We start from the raw sequence: 23,185 nt of genomic DNA, 5'->3' as shown, positions 1-23,185 counted from the left end.
TCTGTGTCCACCCCACAACCCCTTGGCTTTTCTAGGATGTAGCTTACTCCACGCGGGACTCCACGTGGGTCCCCCCTGCATAAGGGCCTTCCAGCCCCACAGGCTGGATCCACGTATTGTCACCTCTTCTATAATCTCACTGGTTATTATTATGTTACGCATTGTTAACCAGGTTTTTTATCTAGTCTCCTTACCAAGAATGCAAAGCCCATTGCAATCAGTGCTCTGCCAACACCGTTGGGGTGCAACGAATATTTTTACATAACTTAATGAGCAGCAAGTCATCCAGCACAGCCAGAGGAAAGATGTAGAATTACAGAAATGGAAGAGATCAAAGTTCAGAGGAGGGAATGTGGGCTTCCTGGTGTAGAAGGAAGCCGGTTAGGATCCTTTCTCGCTGTACTGCTAGGAGTAAGCGTTAGATACATTTCAAGTGGTGCTCCGACGGAAAGCAGCAGAGGTAACCATCCGAGAAGACACTGGACATTTGGGATGTCTCAGTAGCCCTGTGTCCGTCTTTCCTCCACCCCTCTACCCCTTAACATAACCTTGGTTCTGTGGAGTACAGGGGCCCTACAGAACCATGCCTGCATGCCCACAGCATCCTTGCTCCCACAGTAAACAATAAGAGCTCATATTTACTGAACACACCTGATTATGTGCTTGGCAGCCCATTTCCATTTAATGCCCACAGCAATGACATTGCCAAGGAAACTAGGCTAAAAGTAGTTAAGTAACTTCCCAAGGTCGTCCAACCTAGGAACTGATCAGTCTGGGGTTCAATGCAGATTCCTGCCTTCAGAGCTTGCCTCTGACTCCTGCAGGGCCCTGCCCCTGCCTCCCAACATTGTTCAAATCCACTTGCAGAAGCTTTTACGCTCTATCACTCCAGCCCAAAGGCAGAAAGCTAAATATTTAGAAGCAATTTTTTAGTTTGACAACTTATTTTGGGAAACGCTTGCGTTTTTTTTTTTTTTTTCTTTTGACAACTTGGAAGCTTAATTAGTTTATCTATGACAGTACTGTGGTCTTCACACACAATGGGATGTCTTAACAATCTGACTTTGGCAGTTTTCCCAGGATAAGAACAAGTCCCTTAGAGGTCTTCCCGGGTTGTGAGCCACATGGTTAAAGTGCTGACTGGAGTGTCTTCATCTGTGTCCTTTCACCACCTGACAAGCCCTCCTCCTCCTCCTCTTCTTCCCTCTCTCAGCATGCTGCTTTGGCTTTCTTCTCCATTTTGGCTGGCTTACAATCTCAAGATAAAATGCCAGCTGCAAAACGGGCACACACGGTCACATGCCAACAGCTCACATGGAAGTGGCAGGTGCTGTTGGTACTGAGGGAAGCTGGTGTCACGCATGCCACAAATCCTCAGTCTTTTTCACCCAACATGTTGGAGTGGCAAAAAATGTACTGTTTCCCTGAACACCTAGACGTGGTGCTGGCTCTCCTTGTTGGGTATTGATGAGCAATTATAACTGTCGCTGCCATGGGGACATGGGTGTACAAGGCCATCCCATGGACAGTCAGGAAAGTGGGTGGGTGGATTGGTGTCCCCTGCTGTCTTTCGCCACGCGGGTGACAGCTCTCACAGGATCAGGTATGCTACAGTTGATTCTTATCTCCAAGCATGTGGTTCTTATAAAAATGTACATACATAAATATATATTTTTTTCCTGAGGTAGGGTCTCACTCTGGCTCAGGCTGACCTGGAATGCACTCTGTAGTCTCAGGGTGGCCTCCACCTTGTGGCGATCCTCCTACCTCTGCCTCCTGAGTGCTGGGATTAAACGCATGCACCACCACGCCCGGCTATAATGTAAATAAATATTTTTAAAGTGTTCAATATAGTATTCTACCCACTGTTACAGAAATCGGTGCTGTTCCCACCTGATGCCTGGTGTAATCCCACCTAGATTTCCTTTCTGATCTGCCTATATAAAATAGAAATCAGGGGCTGGAGAGATGGCTTAGCGGTTAAGCGCTTGCCTGTGAAGCCTAAGGTTCGAGGCTCGGTTCCCCAGGTCCCACGTTAGCCAGATGCACAAGGGGGCGCACGCGTCTGGAGTTCGTTTGCAGAGGCTGGAAGCCCTGGCGCGCCCATTCTCTCTCTCTCCCTCTGTCTGTCTTTCTCTCTGTGTCTGTCGCTCTCAAATAAATAAATAAATAAATTTAAAAAAAACAAAAGAAAAAGAAAGAATGGAATATGAAAAAATTCCAATTTCCCTCAACTATTTCTGATGATCAAAAGAAAGGGGACGTAAACCAGGCGTGGTGGCACATGCCTTTAATCCCAGCACTCGGGAGGCAGAGGTAGGAGGATCAACTGTGAGTCTGAAGCTATCCTGAGAATACATAGTGAGTTCTATGTTGGCCTGGACTACAGCAAGACCCTACGTCAAAAAAAACAAAAGAAGGGCTGGAGAGATGGCTTAGCGGTTAAGCGCTTGCCTGTGAAGCCTAAGGACCCCGGTTCGAGGCTCGGTTCCCCAGGTCCCACGTTAGCCAGATGCACAAGGGGGCGCATGCGTCTGGAGTTCGTTTGCAGAGGCTGGAAGCCCTGGCGTGCCCATTCTCTCTCTCTCCCTCTATCTGTCTTTCTCTCTGTGTCTGTCGCTCTCAAATAAATAAATAAAAAATTAAAAAAAAATAGAAATCAGTTTCTGGAAAAGTTTTAGAAAGTAGCTAAAAGTCAGTTTAAATACAATTTATACCTATTTTCTTTATTGTCTGCTTATTAGAAGCAAACTACTCCAACAACAATGCCTTTTTGGGGGACATTTTCCAATGTCTGTTATTGCAGACAAGCAAAGCCAGGTCTTCTTACTGAGCAAAACTTTTTTGAAAAAAATTACTTATTTATTTGAGAGAGCAAGAAAGAAAGAGGCAGAGAGAGAGAGAGAGACAGGGAGGGAGGGAGAGAACGGGTGCACCAGGGCCTCCAGCCACTGGAAATGAACTATAGATGCATGTGCTACCTGGTGCATCTGGCATATGTGGGTGCTGGGGAATTGAACCAAGGTCCTTTGGCTTTGCAGGCAAGCGCCTTCACCACTAAGCCATCTCTCCAGCCTGAGCAAAACATATAATCTCGAGATGTGTTACCAGGGGTCATCTGGAAGTGAAGATCTGCTGACTAGTAAGTAGTAAAAGACATCAGATCCTGAATCTAACTACCTCATAGTGTGATTATTACTGTTTCTTTGGACAATGGTTTTGCACAATCAGCTGATGGGGGACATATCTATACCCTATACCCCATTTTCCAAGGTGGAGCCCAGATAATATAATTATATTGTATGCTTTAGCTATGCAGGTATACACAAACGTTCCTGGCAGTGCTAATGGTAATAGTGAAAGAGTAGAAATAACCATGATGTTTATCATCAATAGGAAACCAAATCAATTGAGGACTAGTCACACAGTAGAATTCTATGGCAGAGAAAGTGAAAAATGATTGCTATAACATCACAGTCAGGTAAGTCCCACGCATAGTGTTGAGTGAAAGAAGCCAGACATGCTATTTGAATCCACATGTGTAACTAAGTCCACTGTCACTTATGTTACATGATTGTTTCTGGTGTACTTCTCCATCCCTGGACTGAACTCTTCAATACATATGAAATTTTCCAAGAAAACTAATATGAAAGAACTAAAGTCAATGTGTATTCTGAAACAAACTGGGGGCGGGGGTCTGGCTCAATCATCACCCTGCCTTCCATTCAAACCTGAGGGGTATAGACTAGACCAGAAACCAAAGGCAAACAGGTCTTTCCAGGCTCCTTTCTGACTGATTGCTCTAAGTTATGAGAAGTACCTGAGCTTGAACTTTAGAGTTCCAAGTTCCACGTGACCTCAAGGCTTTTTACTTGACGAACAAATTGCATGCCAAGAAAGAGTCAAAATTCTATCAAGCTCAATTATGCAATTTCTGTCTATAAATGACATACCTCCTGTACCTGACGAGACCCACCCATACACTAATAGGCTGTGACAGCTGCATCGCCAACAAAGCCTCCCCCGCCTCCAGTTCCCAAAGGTGAGTCTTGCCGCTGGGGAGCCACTGGCAGCCCCTCTGGGAGATGAGAGTCCAACAGGGTCTCAAGTCACAAATGTTGACGACTCAGGCCTGCTTAAGGATGGTCCTATGCCTGTGGGACACCAAGAGGAAGTAGATATGGAGGAGTGAAGGAGGTGGGTGGAATTCATCACATTTTGATCTTTCTAACCAAAATGCATTCCTTCTGGAGGTAGTGTCTTTGTACCCTTGGAAGTGTGTTTAAGTAGGGTATAAAGCTTCTCTCTTTGCTGAGGTTGCACACAGTGTGTTCTTGCCTATGAACTTACTGCCTTGAGGACTCGGCCATGGAAGACTTCGCACTGTGACCACCTTGGAGGCTGAAGGGGCTTTTCCTTGTATCTTTACCCTCTTTGAATGAACAAACTAATTATGAAAAAGGGAAGCAACAGTGGTCGACTTGTAATGGAAATAGAGTTCTTTTCCATGTATTCCAGTAGAAGAAATGAAATGTCCATAAACTGAAAATGGAAAAAGGAATATCCTCACCCACAGTCTTATGAACAACACATCCCAATCCCATGTTCACACCCCAGTCCCTTGTTCACATCCCAATCCTGTGTTCACACCTCACCCCTTGCTCAGGCCCCAGCCCCTTGTTCATAGCCCATCCCTTGCTTACACCCCTATCCCTTGTTCACACCCCTATCCCTTGCTCATACCCGAATCCCTTGCTTACATTCCAATCCCTTGCTCACACCCCCACCCCTTACACTCCCATCCCTTGTTCACACCCCAGTCCATTGTTCACACCCTAACCCCCTGCTCATACCATAATCCCTTGTTCACACCTGCTCACATCTCAATCTGTTGCTCACACCCCAATCCCTTGCCTACACCCCAATACCTTATTCATATCCCAATCCCTTGCCTACACCCAATACCTTATTCATACCCCAATCCCTTGTTCACACCCCAGTCCCTTGCTCAGTTCCCATTTGCTTTGAATACAAAAGGAGATGCCAGGGGGTGGGGGGAATGAGAAGAGATTCCTCAGCATATGTACCCTGGAATAAAATATTACTGAGCAGGGATATTTATTTTATTTACCTTTTACTAATATTATCCAAATTACTCTTTTATGCACAAAAGTAAAACATAGTTAAGGCTGCAAACAGTATTGCATTGGTGCCAATCTACTGAAAACACTGTAGCTACTGTTCTTTTGAAGGGCAATGAAGCCCTTTTGAATGGAAGTATTGGGGAAATAGTAGCAGATGATTCCAAAGAGCTGGCTCAGAGAAATGAGCATGGGCTTTGCCTTCCCTCATGTATGGTTACTTGGAAAAAAGAAGGAAATGACAGAAATAATAAAGGGAAAAACAAGACTGAAAAATCCTAAACCAGGGCTTCTCCCCTGATCCCTTCCTTTTGTTACAGTGCTGGGATTAAATCCAGGACCTTGGGAAGCTCTATCAGTGACAGCTACATCCTCTCCTAAACCAGGGCTTCTTAAAACTTATTCTACTAATGATCACTTTGCCTGAGAAACGTTTATGTGATCACAGCTGCACAGATATGAAAAATAGGTATTCAAATGATAGTAGTTTGTATCAACTGTCGCCCATAAATTTGTGTGTTTTGAATGCTTGGTCCCCAGCTGTTGGCAACTTGGGAGGTAGAGCCTTGCTGGAAGAGGTGTGTTGTTGGGGGCAGGCTCTTGCCAAAGCTTGAGTCATTCTCCTACTGCTGTTTTCTGCCACCTGTGACAAAGAGGTGATGTCTAGCCTCTGCTCATGCCATGCTTTCCCTGCCATTATGAAGCTTCTCCTCAAGACTGTCAGCCAAAATAAACCCTTTCCTCCCATCAGCTGCTTTTGGTAGAGTGTTTTGACCCAGCAATGAGGAGGTAAATACATCAGAAAATCAACATCTACTGATAATAAGCAATAAGTACAAATTATTTTAAGACAATTTTTGGCACACATGCCAGGTTACCATTTACTGAAGATGAAAGCAAATTTGCATATGAAGAGATGGGTGCTCCTGTTTGGTTTTACATAAAGAAGTAAATCTTAGCTGAATGTTTGATTCTTTGGGACACAGAACATCTTTAATGCCTTGCAGAGCTGATCAATATATATATATTTTTTGGTTTTTCGAGGTAGGGTCTCACTCTAGCCCAGGCTGACCTGGAATTCACTATGGAGTCTCAGGGTGGCCTCAAACTTATGGCAATCCTCCTACCTCTGCCTCCCGAGTGCTGGGATTAAAGGCGTGCGCCACCACGCCAGGCTCAATATTTTAATTTTATAATCATCAGCTCTAGGAATGCCACTTCACGTAAATACATAGTACAAAATAAAAGAAATATGCTTAGAACCACTTTAACAAATTTTTTATGACCCCCCCCCCCCGTCATTCAGTAATATGATTCTATAGGGGACCAGATCCCACTGTTTAAGAAAATGGGCTCTAAATTCTTGGTTCTCAAAGTGTGACCCCTGATTAGTAGTCTTAAGTAGAAATTCAAATTCTAAACTCACCCCAGACCAATTGAATTCAAATTTCTAAATGTCCTCAGGGTTTTAAAAATTGGATTTTATTTTCACTTTCTTTTCTGCCTGTAAAAATAGCTACTAACACCTTTGGATTTCTTGCTGGATCTCATTTGAGGGTACTTGTGTGAATGGATTCTGTCTTCTTCAGTCTAAGTGTATTGTTTCACATTAACACTAAATAACTCAGTCCTGCCTTCCTGTGTGTCATTAGGCCACTCAGTGTGAACTGGGTCACTGCGGTGGCTCACTGATCTGGTTTTCCCATACCAGCAAAGAGGAAAATTACCAGTGCAATTTCCTCTCAAAAAATAGCTTATTTTTCAAAATCTTAAATTAATTCTTTCTTCCAGAAACTCTATTATGAGTTAAACCAGGTGTCTTCTCTCACTGAGACAAAAGGAACTGCTTTCTTCATCCTGGAGGGTCTCAGGTCTCCTGGGGGATGGGAGCTTAGGAGGGGCCAGGAATGACAAGGTGGCGGTGAGCTCTGGAGCAAATGGAGAGGGCAGAGGCTCCCTTCTGGGAAGCAGATATGGAAGCCACTACAAGGGGAGGCCTGGAAGATTGCTCACGATGTTCTGTGTCTTCTTGAAAGCATTTAGGGACATTTTTATGTTTTGTGAATTCAAGTAAATGCAGAAGCAATACATGACTATACTCTCTCTCTCTTTCTCTCTCTCTCTCTCACACACTGCTTCTATCTTAATTTGATCACCAAAATGATAGTTACTAGATGTACGTTTGTGAGAATTACAAAGTCAAGAATGAATATATGGCCGGGCATTGTGGCACATGCCTTTAATCCCAGCACTCGGGAGGCAGAGGTAGGAGGATCAACTGTGAGTCTGAAGCTATCCTGAGAATACATAGTGAGTTCTAGGTTGGCCTGGACTACAGCAAGACCCTACGTCAAAAAAAACAAAAGAAGGGCTGGAGAGATGGCTTAGCGGTTAAGCGCTTGCCTGTGAAGCCTAAGGACCCCGGTTCGAGGCTCGGTTCCCCAGGTCCCACGTTAGCCAGATGCACAAGGGGGCGCATGCGTCTGGAGTTCGTTTGCAGAGGCTGGAAGCCCTGGCGCGCCCATTCTCTCTCTCTCCCTCTATCTGTCTTTCTCTCTGTGTCTGTCGCTCTCAAATAAATAAATAAATAAATTTAAAAAAAAAAACAAAAGAAAAAGAAAGAATGGAATATGAAAAAATTCCAATTTCCCTCAACTATTTCTGATGATCAAAAGAAAGGGGACGTAAACCAGGCGTGGTGGCACATGCCTTTAATCCCAGCACTCGGGAGGCAGAGGTAGGAGGATCAACTGTGAGTCTGAAGCTATCCTGAGAATACATAGTGAAGTCCAGGTCAGCCTGGGCTAGAGTGAGACTCTACCTCAAAAAACCAAAACAAAAGAAGAAGAAGGAGGAGAAAGAGGAGGAGGAGGAGGAGAAGGAAAGCAAGGGGATGTAGCAGTTATTTTCTTACTTACTTGTTTCTGGGACAAAACACCCAGCCAGAAGCAGCTTACAGGAGGAAAGGGTTTATTTTAGTTTACAGTTTTGAGAAGTTTCATTATGACTGAGAAAGTGTGTCACATCAACTGGAAGAGAGCAGCAAGAGTAAGCTAGCTGGCACTGGCAAGGGTTCTGGGCTAAAAAGTCCCAAGGTCTGTTCCCAGTGACACATCTCCTTCAAGGCACCACCTCCCAAGGACCCCACCAGCTGGGGATGAAGCATGAGGCTTAATCACAAACACATGAGGCTCTGGGGGACATTTCACATTCAAACCAGCACAGAGCAAGAACGCAAAACACTTATGAAACCAACAACTGCTTCAAGAAGACCAAGATATGGCTATAGAGATTGCTCAGTGGTTAAGGTGCTTACCTGCAAAGCCTTAATGAACAGAGTTCAATTCCTCAGTACCCACCGAAAGCCAGATGCACAGAGTGGCACAGGTATCTGGAGTTCACTTGCTGCAGCTAGAGGCCCTGGCACACCCATTCTCCCTATGTCTCTCTGCTTGCAAATGAATAAATAAACAAGAACTTTTTTAAAAAAGATTTTTGTTTTAAACCTATAAACATTCAGTAGTTAGTAGACTATTTCTTCATCAGTGGATGACTGATCCACACAGGCAGTATGTCCCCCAGTAGCTTATAGTCCAGCCACATCGACACATACTGTGGCTGGGACAAAGCAGTCACCATCAAAGTACAGACTGCGATTTAATTCCCAGAACAGGCAATTCTTAGAAAGAATGCAGACCAGTGTGTGCCTGGGCTGTGGGCATGGGAAGGTGGGAGATAAGGAGACGATGGACAAGGCTCTGCGCTTCCTTTTGAACACGCTGAAAATGCTTTAGAATTGATCGTGGCGAAGGACATGTAGATCCAATGAGATCACTGAAAGCTATTGAATTGTGCAGTTTAGTTGAGTAACTATGGTATGTGAATTATGTCTCAATAAAGCTGTTAAAAGAAGAGTCTAAACTGGCCACAGTGGCGCATGCCTTTAATCCCAGCACTCAGGAGGCAGAGGTAGGAGGATCGCCATGAGTTCGAGGCCACCCTGAGGCTCCATAGTTAATTCCAGGTCAGCCTGGACCAGCGTGAGACCCTACCTTGGAAAAAGAAAAGAGTCTATAAAAACAAGTTTTTATGAGTTGCTAAGATTCTGATAGGAAGCAACCCTGGGAGCTAGGTCAAGAATATTTTCAGTGTCAATGGGATGAGGTGGTCCAGTGGTTAAGGCGTTCGGCTGCCAAGTGGGTGTCAGTGGAGAAGCAGACCTACTAAGTGAGAAAAAGTTACATGGGGACCCGTCTAAGTCCCAACTCTGAGTTGCATGAAGTAAGAGGTATAGAAATGCTGTCTGATGAGGACCACAGATGTCCAGTGACCCCAGAGGCGTGAGAACCCCCAAAGTCTAGGGCTGAACCAAACAGCCAGTGTGAGCAGAATGGTGAAGAATATGAACGCTGGCAAGTAACTTGGCAACGTGTGTGGGGAAGAGGAGCCCAGGGCTGCCCAGGAGGAAGAGCAGGAAGCAACCACGAGCAATTTCTAGACAGCACAGCTGTCACCCCATCTGCTGGATGATGGGCTCTTCCAGGTCACAGGACTGCAGCTGGCAATCAGCAAGGGGCTCCAAGCCCACAGAGGAGAGGCCTGAAAAGTGACCAGGGCGATGACCCAGAGTCACACTTGGGCTGACTTTGCAAAGTAAAAAATGTACGCATGCGCATGCCTTGAGAGAAAGAATCCACTCTGGACACAATGCACTATGCTAACACAATTCTCAGTGGGAAAAGGAGGGGGTGAAGGACTACTGAATGACTCTCCACCCTCCTCACAGGGGTCATGAGACTCTCCCCTCTTCACAGAAGGCCCACCGACAGCTAGGGGACTCATCACGCTAGGAGAAACATGACTTCTGAGGTTCTCAGGGACAGGGTTATAGGAGGACAGCAAGGCCGAGGATAGCATTGGTCTTTCATGAAGGGGAGGGGCTCTTAAATTCCCCATTTTGGTCAATCCAAGGCAAAGGTGGAGACCAACAGAATCAGTACCATCTGGGAACTTGTTAGAAACACATAACCCTGCAGAAACTCCAGGGATGGCGCCGAGTAGTCTGTGTTTTTAAAAAATATTTTATTTTTATTTATTTATTTGACAGAGAAAGAGGGATAGAGAGAGAGAGAGAGAGAGAGAGAGAGAGGGAGAACAGGCTATCCAAGGCCTCCAGCCACTGTAAACGAACTCCTGGAGAATCGAACCTGGGTCCTTCAGCTTTGCAGGCAAGCACCTTAACCGCTAAGCCATCCCTCCAGCCCAGTATGGTTTGTTTTACCAGCATGCGCTGGAGCTTTTTAAAAGTTGGCTGACACCTTCCCCCAGTGTCCTGAGTATTGAACAGCTGGGAGCTAAAACCCGAGGAACGGTGGCTTGGAGCATCTGTAGGCCTGTCTGGTGAAGAGACATAGATATGCGGCATGTGGCAAGGACAGAAACCACCTGAGGTTTGGCTTGCCCACCCTCTCATGACTCAGCATTTGGAGCAGACTGCAAAGGATGATCTCAGTACTCATCGAAATGGTCTCGCCACCTCAGCAGCTCCCCAGGAGAGCTTCTCCCTACACATTCCCCACAGGGTAGCAATTCCCTCAGGGTCCTGCACATCTAGATAGTACTTCTCAGTCCCGTGCAGTCCACCCCAGAGCTGAGTGCTTCATGACTGTGCACAGCAACTTCGGCCTGTACAAGGTGAGGGAGGGTCGTTCTTCCTCCAGAGCTGAGGTCGACAGGAGCTTGGAAGCGCCCCCAAGTTCACCGGGCTGGATGTACCAGTACTATTTGGGTTGCTGAAGTTTCTTCCTCTGACCCAGCCATCTTCCTTTCTTGGAAATCTCTCCCTGGTAAATTATCCCTGATTCTGCCATGACTGTGTGTCTCTGCTCAACTTCTTATTTGGGGACACAGGAATCTGAAACTCCAGGTGGGTACCCACTGAATGCCAATTGTGGGTCTTTGGGCCCTTGGGGCAACTGCAGTTCCTGGAAGGCATCCAGGCAACCTTGGAGAGCAAGGTTGTGCGTGTGACAAAATAATCACTTTCGAGAGACAGTCTCTGTAAATAGTTCAGTTTAATCAATAGGGAAATGAGTTTATGAGCAGTTGAGGGTCCTAAGGAGATTGGATGTACAAGGTTGATAGCTGATGCCTAATCAGCATATGGGGACATAATTCTGGCTCCTAGGCAATGACAGGGAAAAGGTATAGGGCACAGGGGGATGGGCTGTGCAAAGGTTGCTGGCTGATACCACATAAGGAGTTTCCTAGGCAACTGGCAAAAAAGTCACAGGGTTGTGGGCAAAGCCTAAGTTCAGGTGTGCCGGACTTGGAGAGGGAGCGGCCACCTGTAGCCCAAGGGGTCCTTAGCCATGCCTGGCAGCTCAGACTGGTCTACTGAAGGCTCCAGCCTGTGTCTGGCAGTGCCCAGCACCCAATGCCCACTAGCTACTATCTGTTGGTGAGCCTGCCAGCCAAGAGGGTACAGAAGTTACAGACTAGACTCCTTGTGATGCAGAGATCTCAGCCAGTTACTACTATGGGGGAATTCAGATCCTCTGCCCTGATGGATAGACTAGGGAGAGAGCTTCTTGGTACCCCTCAGGCAGGGACTACACCCCTCAATGGCAGGAAGTAGTTATACAAGATGGATCATCATCCTTCAGCTCCCCCAAAAGACTTCTGGGATGGCAGCTCTTAGTGGGGAGTTGAGGCAGAAGAATAGGGTGGACACTAAAGTCGGGAAGACCTTGCACAAAACCTTACAAAATTAGCATATACAAAATGGACATGGGCTGCAGAGATGGCTTAGCGGTTAAGTGCTTGCCTGTGAAGTTTAAGAACCCCGGTTCGAGGCTCGATTCCCCAGGACCCACGTTAGCCAGATACACAAGGGGGCACACGTGTCTGGAGTTCGTTTGCAGTGGCTAGAGGCCCTGGTGCACCCATTCTCTCTATCTCCCTCTTTCTCTCTCTGTCGCTCTCAAATAAATAATTTTAAAAAATGGACAGGGCTAGAGAGATGGCTTAGCAGATAAGGTGCTTGCCTGCAAAGCCTAAAGACCCATGTTCAACTCCCAGACCCTGCATAAGCCAGACGCACAAGGTGACACATGCACAAGGTGACATATTCACACAAGGTGGTGTGTGCATCTGGAGTTCGATACCTGCCCTCAATGATACACCACCTCCAGTAAGGAGCCAGTTCCATAACTGCCTCCAACTGTGGACCTGGCATTCAGAACACATAAGTTTATGGGGGACACCTGAATCAAACCACAACACATAGTATGGACTTTTGTATGCATGCTCTGTCACATGTAGTTGTATATACAACCTCAGCCATCATGTGTCTGGCCCTGGTGTGCCAATTCTCTATCTCTATCTCACTCTCTCATAAAAAAAAAAAAAATGGACAAACAGAGCCATGCATGGTGGTGCACATCTTTAATACCAGCACTCGGGAGGCAGAGGTAGGAGGATTGCCGTGAGTTCGAGGCTACCCTGAGACTACATAGCGAATTCTAGATCAGCCTGAGCTAGAGCGAGACCTTACCTTGAAAAAAAAAGAAAAGAAAAAAAATGGACAGAGACTAGAGAGATAGTTCAGTGGTTAAGACGCTTGCCTGCAAAGTCTAACCATCCTGGTTCGATTCCCCAGTACCCATATAAAGCCAGATGCAGTGGTGCATGCATATAGATTTTATTTATAGTGGCTGGAGGCTCTGGTGCACACACACATTCTCTCTCCCTCTTTCTCTCTCTCTCTCTCTTTCTCTCTCTGTCTCTCTCATCTGTCTCTCTTATATTTCTTTCTGCTTGCAAATAAATAAATAAAAATGTATTAAACAGTGGACTATAGGAAGGCTGTACGCCCCCATCCAAGGCCAAATGGAACTGGCTGGAGCCACTGGTACAGCTGCAGAAGAACAAGCAGTGTCCAAAGGTGACCTATGGCTCATTATAAAATGAAACTCCACACCCACGGGTGGAGACTTAACATGCTAGTGAGACACGTGATGACCGAGGTTACATAGACAACTACATGTAACAGCATACTACGTATGGTGGATTGATTTAGGTGCCCCCCCCCCATAAACGAATGCTAGATCCACAGCAGGCAGCAATTTGGGAATCGGCTCCTTACTGGCGGTGGTGTATTGTTTGGGGCAGATGTTATAGCCAGCTTCCCCTTGCCAGTGTTTGGCACACTCCCTTGCTACTGTTGTCAGCCTGTTGGCCAGGAAGTGATGTCCACCTTCTGCTCATGCCATCATTTCCTGTGCCATCATGGAGTTTCCCCCTTGAGGCTGTAAGCCAAAATAAACCCTTTCCTCCCGCAGGCTGCTCTTGATCAGGTGTTTTCTGTCAGCAATGGGAAGCTGACTGCTACACTATGTAAGTGAACCCCCAAATCCTAGCTCTTGCGGCACAAAAGCAACTCCATCCTTGTGCTTCAGCTGCTAATCTTCCTTCTCTGCCCTAACCTACTTCCTTCCCTTGGAATGGTGTTTGTTAACTGTTCCTGCTTCTGGGGTGAGGGGGAGACACTGATTACCCAGCTGAGAGAAAGGAGAGTCAGGACTGTGCCCGTCTCCCTCAGGCGGAGTACCCTGCCAAGCATCTCTCCTCCAGGGAGAGCTCCGCAAAGGGTTCAAGCCTGGCTCGATGGAGGCAGAGACCTGATCACCTGCCGAGCAAAAGCCAGTGTTCTAGATTCCTTTGCCCTTGCACTGAGGGTCTGTAATCCCTTCTAGAATCTACTAGCAGCCTGGCCCACGAGGTACTTGCATCCTTCAGCTACCCCGCTGGCTGTGTGCCGTCACGTCTGTGACCATGAGCCGGAGGAGCCCGCGCACCTCCTCTCCGCACACTCCCGGGTCAGGCCTGGTGGCCTCCAAAGACCCTTACTCCTGGCCTTTGGCCATTCTCAACCACCTGCACGGAGACTCCAGTCTTCTCCAATCCCTTCCTCAGCTAGCCCACCATTCCAGACTCTGGTAAATTTTCCAGTATCTTATTCGAAAGTAGTCACAGCAGGGAAGGTGCCAGTCAGTGACCAGTTTTCTATTTATTTATTTATTTGACAGAGAGAAAGAGGGAAAGAGAGAGAGAGAGAGAGAGAGAGAGAGAGAGAGAGAGAGAGAGAGAGAATGTGTACACCAGGGCCTCCAGCCACTGCAAATGAACTCCAGACGCATATGCCCCTTTGTACATCTGGCTTTATGTGGGTCCTGGGGAATTGAACCTGGGTCCTTTGGCTTTGCAGAAAAATGCCTTAACCACTGAGTCATCCCTCCAGCCCATTTAATTTAATTTATTTATTTGACAGAGAGAAAGAGGGAGAGAGAGAGAGAGAGAGAGAGAGAGAGAGAGAGCAGTGACAAGTTTTTGGAAATAATTGTTTCAATAACAAAAACTGAATTTGCCGGGTGTTGGGGTGCACGCCTTTAATTCCAGCACTTGGGAGGCAGAGGTAGGAGGATCGCCGTGAGTTTGAGGTCAACCTGAGACTACATAGTGAATTCCAGGCCAGCCTGAACTAGAGTGAAACCCTACCTTGAAAACAACAACAACAAAAACTGAATAACTGAATTCTCACATCCCACAGTTCCACAGCCAAATTTCAAAATGAAGAGAAAGGGAGGGAGGGGGGAATTGAAGATATATATATATATATATACACACACACATAGAGAGAGAGAGAGGTGGGAGAATGACTTAGGTACTTTGGGGAAACCCTGTGTACTGTGCCTCTTTACAGTGAACATTAGCTTATTCAAGGCTCTGATAATTCCTACAGTTACAACCCAGTGTGCTTTATTTGCCCAGCTGCCCCCAGATGCCCTTGATTACAGGCCGTAGCTCTGATTCTTGGATTCTCCCAGAGCCTGCACTCTAGATGTGGGACTACCCTGTCTGTCCCTGGAGCCTGGCTGATCCTCATAACAGAATAGCTCTTCCTGTCTTGAAGTGTAAAGTCCACTCTGAGTAGCCAGCAGGTTGTTTCCTGTCTGAGGTATCTCTGTTGTTTCCTAATTCTAATACAAAACAAAAACAAAAACAAAAAAAAAAACAAAACACTGTGTTATCTGAGCCTAAACTCCACGAGAAATCCCAAGGCCAGACCCCAGCCTTCCTTTCCTTATCTGCTAGTCTCCCTGGTACCGGTAACCTCATACATCCCTTGTGGGTGATTTCCCACTTGTTAGAGGTTTGCCATAGCAGCAACCCAGCCAAGCTTTGTTACATTAAAATAGAGACATGCAGGGGAGAAAGGACTTGGATGTAGAGCTGGGCTTGAGAGGCAATCCGGGCAAGAGCCAGGGAAGCTGAACTGGGGAGGTGGGCGAAAGGAGTTTCTGGAAGCTCAAGGCGGGAGCAGAAGCATGGCAAAGCCTGACTGAGAGGCCCAAATCCTGAAGGGGACCTGAAGGCTCATTTGCCACCTTCAACCTGAACAATCCCTCACTGTGGCGCCATCAGAGCCACCATGTTGAGGATGACATAGAAAAGGCTAGAAGCTGACATGACAAATATTGAGACATTCCCGTAGTAAAGAACCAGAGGAGGCAAATAGCAAAGTTACCACTTCCAAAGTTTTAGTTAAAACACAAAGGGACAAGTTAACAAAGCAGAGAGTTAGAAACCTTTCCTCTTGGAAAGAAAGGAAAACACGGCTGTACCATACTAACGGTACAAACCTCATGAAAGGCTCGTGAATAACGAGTCACCGTTCAGCTAATGATCACGTCCAGTCCAGCATCTGTAGCTTCCCTAAAATTCAGCCAACTGCCTCCACCCACACATGACTCTTTTCCCAGCGTGAGGGCTTTTATCGGTCTCATCTCTAAAAAAGATTAGTTCTTATTCAAGTAGAGAAGACCTATATAGAGCAAGCCATAATGGTGGGGCGGGGGAAGGGAAGAAAGATCAAACAATATTCACTTTCAAAGTGGTTTGAAAGAGGAAGTAGAGGGACTAAGACTGCAATGGTAGAAGATCTACCTCCTAGGAAGGAAAAAGATGTGCTTCTGGGCACCGAGCTAGCGGCCCATGAACTCCCTCGGAGGTTTTGGCAAAGGCGATTTCTGAGGCAGCAGTAAGCCCTAATGCACTCATTGTCACAAAAGCCTAAGATTACATTATATTCCTCTTAAATTGGTCACCAAATGAGATTGGCTCTAGGTAAAAAAAAAATCAAAAATGTGTCCTCCTGCTATCTTTAGCTCTTGCTAAGTGAGTCAACAAAGATAACAAGGGGTCTGGCGGGCGATGTCACAGCATGCTCCGACAGGCGGCCACGTTTATGCCCGCGGCCCGCAGAGATAACCGCTCCTGGGGCCAGGCCAGCGCCCACCGGTGCCCGCGAGGTTCTCTCCTAACCACCATGCACGTGGGCACAGACATCCAAACAGAGGGTTAGCAGTGAGACAGCCCCCTCACCTGTGACTCCATAGGCAGCTTGGCTGAAAATGTACCAGGATTTACTTTAACTAGATGTGGTTAGGCATGCAGATCTGGAAACTTCCATCATGGAGGAAGAAATGTTGACTCTCAGACCCAGAGACACAGAAGGCGTGACCCACGTGCGGACCCATGCAAGCCCACGTGGAAAAGCAGTCGCCAGCGTAGGTCAGGATGCAGGAGGAATCCGGTGGGGAGGCAACGTGCAGGCAGGGTTTTAGCCGTGGGGTTGGCTGGGGTAATTCCAGCATGTTCCACGATGTAGAGGTGACCCCAAGGGGGTCCAGCAGCTGGCCTTGCTGGCCCTAGTTATCCTGTTTCTGGAAGGGTGGGGAATAGTGGTTTGGTATGTAAAGTTAGATGCAAGAAGTGCTTAGGGATATGGGCTTTGGGTCATTTGGTTTGCATGGGAAGGCATGCTTACAAGTCAGTTATTTGCTACCTCAAGGAATTAGCTAGCCCTTCGAGAGGCAGTCCCTGCAGGAGGCCCTGGGATGTCAAAGCCTCCCTGAACTCAGAAAGTGAAAACCCTCAGGAGTACATAGTGTACAAAGCTGATCTCTGTCCTCTCTCTCATCTCTCTCTCTAACGTGGTTGGTTTTAGTTTTCAAGACAGAGTCTCACCATGTAACTCAGCACTATAACTAGCCACAGGGAGTTGGCTTGCTTCTAGGTTCCAATGTGGAACCTAGGACCTCTGGATGTCCCGAGTGCATGGCCTTTTGCAATAGGGTCTGGCTATTTATCTCTGGTGGGGAACCAAAAGTGCTTTGACAATGCCCTGCATTGTTTTGGGGACCTCATGGGTCTCTCTGACCAACAGCTCCCTGTGGGGTGTAACCCATTTCTGGTCCTGAGGATTTACCAAGTCAGTGCCCATGGTTTTAGCATTAAGCTCTCTACCCTCTCTCAGGCCCTTATGTCTGGGCAGTCTTCTCCAGCCCTCTTTTTAACAGTTACAATGCCTAGTTTGCCACCTATGGAGGCAGGTTCCCATGGCGCTGGATCATGCTGTCACTGATTTTGTATATTCTCCCATCCTCCCTTCTCCCTTCTCAATAAATTTATGAATCAGTTTGTCAAACTTTGCAAAAGTCCCTCTGGAAGTTTCCCTGGAGGTGCATTGAGTTCATAGATCAATTTGGAAACAATGGACATCATAGTAACAAATCATTTTAGCCATAATCATGACATGCCCTCTCCATTTATTTGGATTTTCATTATTTTCAATAACTGTTTTTTTTAAATTTTTCATCATACTAACCTTACACATATTTTATTAAGTTTATCAGTATTTAAAATTTTTTAAATATTTACTTCATATTTATTTATTTGAGAGAAAAAGGAATAGAGAGAAAGACTTGGCACACCAAGTCCCTTTGTGGCTACAAATGAACTCCATGTGGCACTTTGTGCATCTGGCTTTATAAAGGTACTGGGGGAAAGAGCCCAGGTAGTTAGGCTTTGCAAGCAAATGCCTTTAATAATCGAACCATCTCCCCAGCCCAAAACTTTGATGTTATTCAACTTCAGATGCTTGTGCCACCTAGTGGGCATGTGTGACCTTGCACTTGCCTCACCTTTGTGCTTCTGGCTTATGGGAGATCTGGAGAGTCGAACATGGGTCCTTAGGCTTTGCAGGCAAGCGCCTTAACTGCTAAGCCATCTCTCTAGCCCCCATGTATTTGAACTCTTGGTCCCCAGCTGATGATTGTTTTGGGAGGTTGTGGAAACTTTAGGACATGAAGACTAGCTGGTGATGTTCGTCTGTAGGGGTGAACTAGTGGGTTGTAGCCAGAGCTTTCTACCTCCTAAGTACCAGCAGGACATAACCAGCTACCTCACACTCTTGCCACCAGTTGTGAGCCGCTCCCACCACCTCCAGGCTTTCTCCTCCCTGAACTGTGAATCAGAATAAATTCTCCTCCATTAGGTTATTCCTGTTAGGTACTCTGTACAGCAATGGAAAAGTCAGGAGATAAAGACTTTTGGGATTTCTGATTAAGATGGTGGAGCCTTGGGAGAGGAACCCAAGGGCCAAGGGGGCAATATCTCAGGCTGCCGGCATAAGCAGGGGTCTTCCTGACCTCCACATTTAGCAGCTCTCAATTTTGACCGGAGAATCTGTTTTTTGGTTTTTTTAATTTATTTATTTGAGAGCAACAGACAGAGAAAGAAAGACAGATAGAGGGAGAGAGAGAGAATGGGCGCGCCAGGGCTTCCAGCCTCTGCAAACGAACTCCAGACACATGCGCCCCCTTGTGCATCTGGCTAACGTGGGACCTGGGGAACCGAGCCTCAAACCGGGGTCCTTAGGCTTCACAGGCAAGCGCTTAACCGCTAAGCCATCTCTCCAGCCCGAGAATCTGTTTTATCTTACAGATGGTGGAGTATAATGAGGAGAGGCCAGGATACGTCAATACAAGGAGAATAGATAGCCAACTTCCTACCATGAAATGGGTCACCTCCACCTCATCTGCCCGGGGCCCCCGAGTCATCACAGAGGAGGCAGTGAGATGAATGCTGCCCTCACGGCCAGCCTGAAAGCACTGTGGTCACTCAGACCTCATCAAAACAGACCCAGAAGCTACGGAGAATACAACGCTAAATCGATCTCTATCTTGCCCTCCAAGGCTCAGAAATCATAGCAGAAAGAGGGTGGAAATATTTTAAGAGCCTCAGGGGCAGTGGAATTAGCCTGAAAAGCACTGCCCTCCATGCACAGAGAGAGACTGACTGAGGTCTTCAGGATCCCACAACGAATATCAATAACCCCACCAAGAAGGAGCCTCAGTAGAATGGGGGCAAAGGAAAGGGGATATAAGAGTACAACCTTTTGATAAAATAAACCAATAAGTAAATTTTAAACAAAGACTTTTGTATATTAACAAAATCTTGCATTCCTAGGATAAACTCTTCTCCAGTCATGATGGACCTCTGCATGTACTGCTGGATTCAATCTGGTACTGTTTCGCCAACGATTTTTGTGTCTTTTTGAAAGGAAATATTGTTCCTGAGCACTTTATATGTGGCCAGTATCTATATTATTTTATTTTGATTCTCACACAAAAATAACCTGAAGAAAATAACGTATTAATGCATCTTGCAGTAGACCTGGGCCTTCAAAATCCCCGTCAGACATTCATACTGACCTCTCTTCTCTTCCGACTGCATACTGTAGCAATGACTTGTTCACGAGGAAAGCTGAAACTCAAGCAGTGTGTAACTTGTCTAGATGTTTTATTTGAGATTTAAATTCAGGCCTGCCTGGCTTCAACCTGTATTCACAATGCTTTTAGAGTGATTTCCATCACTTTGAAGGATTCTCTATCAGCTAGAAGTGCATTTGACTGCATAGGAGAGAAAACCCAACTTAAAATGGCACAGCCAAATGGCCAGACTTGGGAAGTCAAGGACTGGTATGGTGGTTCCTCAAAACCATGAGGGATCCAGACTCTCTTTTCACTCAATCCCTGTAGTTTTTGTCTGTCACCTCATGGGTGGTTTGCTTCCAGCACTGTGATAACTGCTAGGCAGGTAAAGGGGAAAAAATCACACACACACACACACACACACACACACACACACACACACACAAAAGGATATTGCCAAGTTTAACACCCTTTGAAGGACGTCCCCAAACCATCACTTAATTACAATCATGTACCGCATTAAGAATGTCCCAGTTAGACACAGTACAGGGATGGTAGTGGTCCCATGACATCATAATGGAGCTGAAAAATTCTTATTTCTCTAGTGTGCTAGGCTGAATTTTTTTGGTTGAGGGGAGAGGAAGAATGGGCACTCCAGGCCCTCAGCCACTGCAACCGAACTCTAGACTCTTGTGCCACCTAGTGGACATGTGCAACCTTGCGCTTGCCTCACCTTTGTGCATCTGGTTTACGTGGGATCTGGAGTCGAACATGGGTCCTTAGACTTTGCAGGCAAGTGCCTTAACTGCTGAGCCATCTCCCCAGCCTGTTTTGTTTTGTTTTGTTAATTGCTGTGACAAACACCTGAGAGAAACTATTTAAAGGGGGAAAGATTTCTTTTGGCTCTTGACTTCAGAGGGTTCAGTCCGTGGTCAACTGGGTCCATTGTTGTGGGACAAGGGAGAGTCTGAATGTCATGGGGGTGGTGTGTGATGAGCTAGGTCTCACCTCATGGTGGGCAGTAAGCCAAGAGAAGACAGGCAGAGAAGAGGCAGGAGTGGGATACCTCCTTCAAAGACATGCCCCCAAGGGACCTACTTCCTCCAGCAAGGCCCAACCTCTTATCACTCCCCTTGTCTCTCAGTAATGCCATGAGGTTATGAAGCCACCAAGGAATCAACCCAGTGATTTGGTCAGACCCCTCAGGAACCTATCACCTTCCAAAGCTCATTGGTGGCCAACCAACCTCCAAATGACGTGAGCCTATGGGACACGTTCCATGTTCAGAGTGTAATGCCTAGTGACAATATAGCATGATACATTCCATGCTTGTGGGGAGGCTGATGGAAACCAGCTAAAGTACACTGTGCACAGTTATGGATAGCCCATGCTCTTTGTCCATAGTGACAAGCGACTGTAATTGATTTGCGCACCTACTATCCTATATTTTAACACTACGAAACCTCTGAATAACATAATGGGACGTAACCCATTAGGCTGTGTTATGTCAGCAGGAGCCTCATATGCCTCTTGTTTACCACATCTCCTGAATACATCAAAACGTCATGTCAGACAGGCATGGTGGCGCATTCCTGTAGTCCCAGCTACTTGTGAGGCTGAGGCAGGAAGAGTGCTTCAGTGCCAGAGTTCTGGGCTGTGGTGTGCTATGCCCATCTGGTATCCGCCCTAACTTTGGCATCAATATGATAGCCTCTTCGGAAGAGGAGTGGGGCTAGGGAAACCACCAGGTTGCCCAGAGAAGGGTGAATCAGCCCATGTTGGAAGTGGAGCAGGTCAAAATGCCATGTCAATCAATCAATCTCCATCAGGGATTGTGTAAGTATACTCTAAAATTCATGCATAGGGGCTGGAGAGATAGCTTAGCAGTTAAGGTGCTTGCCTGTGAAGTCTAAGGACCCAGGCTCAATTCCCCGGTACCCACGTAAGCCAAATACAGAAGGCGACACTTGCAAATGAAGTTAATTTACAGTGGCTAGAGACCCTGGCCTGCCCATTCTCTGTGACTGCCTCTTTCTCTCTCTCTCCTTCAGAAATAAAATAAATATTTTTTAAATTCACACATAGCACTATTGCCTAATGATACATTTCTCAGTGTCCTCATGGTCAAATGATGCACACTATAATTAGTCACTACGACTTACACGTCATTGACCACAATTGTGTCACGTTACCATCTCCAGCCATGAGACTAGAGTACTCACTCATTCTGAAGCACACTACCTGCTCACTTCAGGGTATACCAGTGCGAGACTGGTACGGGCAGCAGGGTGATGAGAAGAACCACTACTGAGTGGGCACATAACAGTGTCTGCTGAGCATCTTCCAGGGAACAACAACCCACAGTTGGTTAGAAATGAGAGAGCCGAGGCCTGGAGAGATGGATCTGCAGTTAAGACACTTGCCTGCAAAGCCTAATGACTGGGGTTCGGTTCCCCAGTCCCCATGTAAAGCCAGATGCACAAAGTGCTGCATGCATCTGGAGTTTGTTTACAGTGGCTAGAGACCCTGGCATGTCCATTCTCATTCTCTCTCTCTCTCTCTCTCTCTCTCCCCCATATGTTGCTCTTTGCTTGCAAATAAATAAATTATAAATGAGAGGGCAATTCTGCCTGAATGCCTTCCCACAGGCTACCAGATAACAGCAGTCTGTTATTCAGGGATCTGACTGCATCCTACCCAAGATGGCTCTCCTGACGTGTGTGGCTTACAGCTACAGCTCAAGCATTCCTTCCATCAGTAGGGGTTCTGTAGAACCATTTATTCTTTAAACAGGCTAAACTACTAAGTACACCTGGCCTTGAAAGCAGAGGTAAGTACCCAGCTGGCTTTATTTTTAAACCACCATCTTTTTTTAAATTATATTTTTGTTTTGATTTTTAAAAATTTTTTTTAATTTATTTATTTGAAAGTGACAGACAGAAAAAGAGGCAGAGAGAGAGAGAGAGAGAGAATGGGCACGCCAGGGCCTCCAGCCACTGCAAATGAACTCCAGACACGTGTGCCCCCTTGTGCATCTGGCTAACGTGGAACCCGGGGAATCGAGCCTCGAACCGGGGTCCTTAGGCTTCACAGGCAAGCACTTAACTGCTAAGCCATCTCTCCAGCCCTGTTTTGATTTTTTGATTTATTTATTTGACAGAGAGAAAGAGGGAGAGAGAGATAGAATGGGCGCACCAGGGCCTCCAGCCACTGCAGACAAACTCCAGACGTGTGCGCCCCCTTGTGCACCTGGCTTGACATGGGACCAGGGGAATTGAATTCGGGTCCTCAGGCTTCACAGACAAATGCCTTAACTGCTGAGCCTTCTCTCTGCCCCCCAAATGGCTTTTTAAAAATATATATTTATTTATTTTTTAGACAGAGAGAGGGAGAGAGATGAAGAGGCATATATAGAGAGAGAATGGG

This window comes from Jaculus jaculus, chromosome 7 (genome assembly GCF_020740685.1).
Source record: "Jaculus jaculus isolate mJacJac1 chromosome 7, mJacJac1.mat.Y.cur, whole genome shotgun sequence".
Classification (NCBI taxonomy): domain Eukaryota; kingdom Metazoa; phylum Chordata; class Mammalia; order Rodentia; family Dipodidae; genus Jaculus; species Jaculus jaculus.
This window is presented reverse-complemented; position numbering follows the sequence as displayed.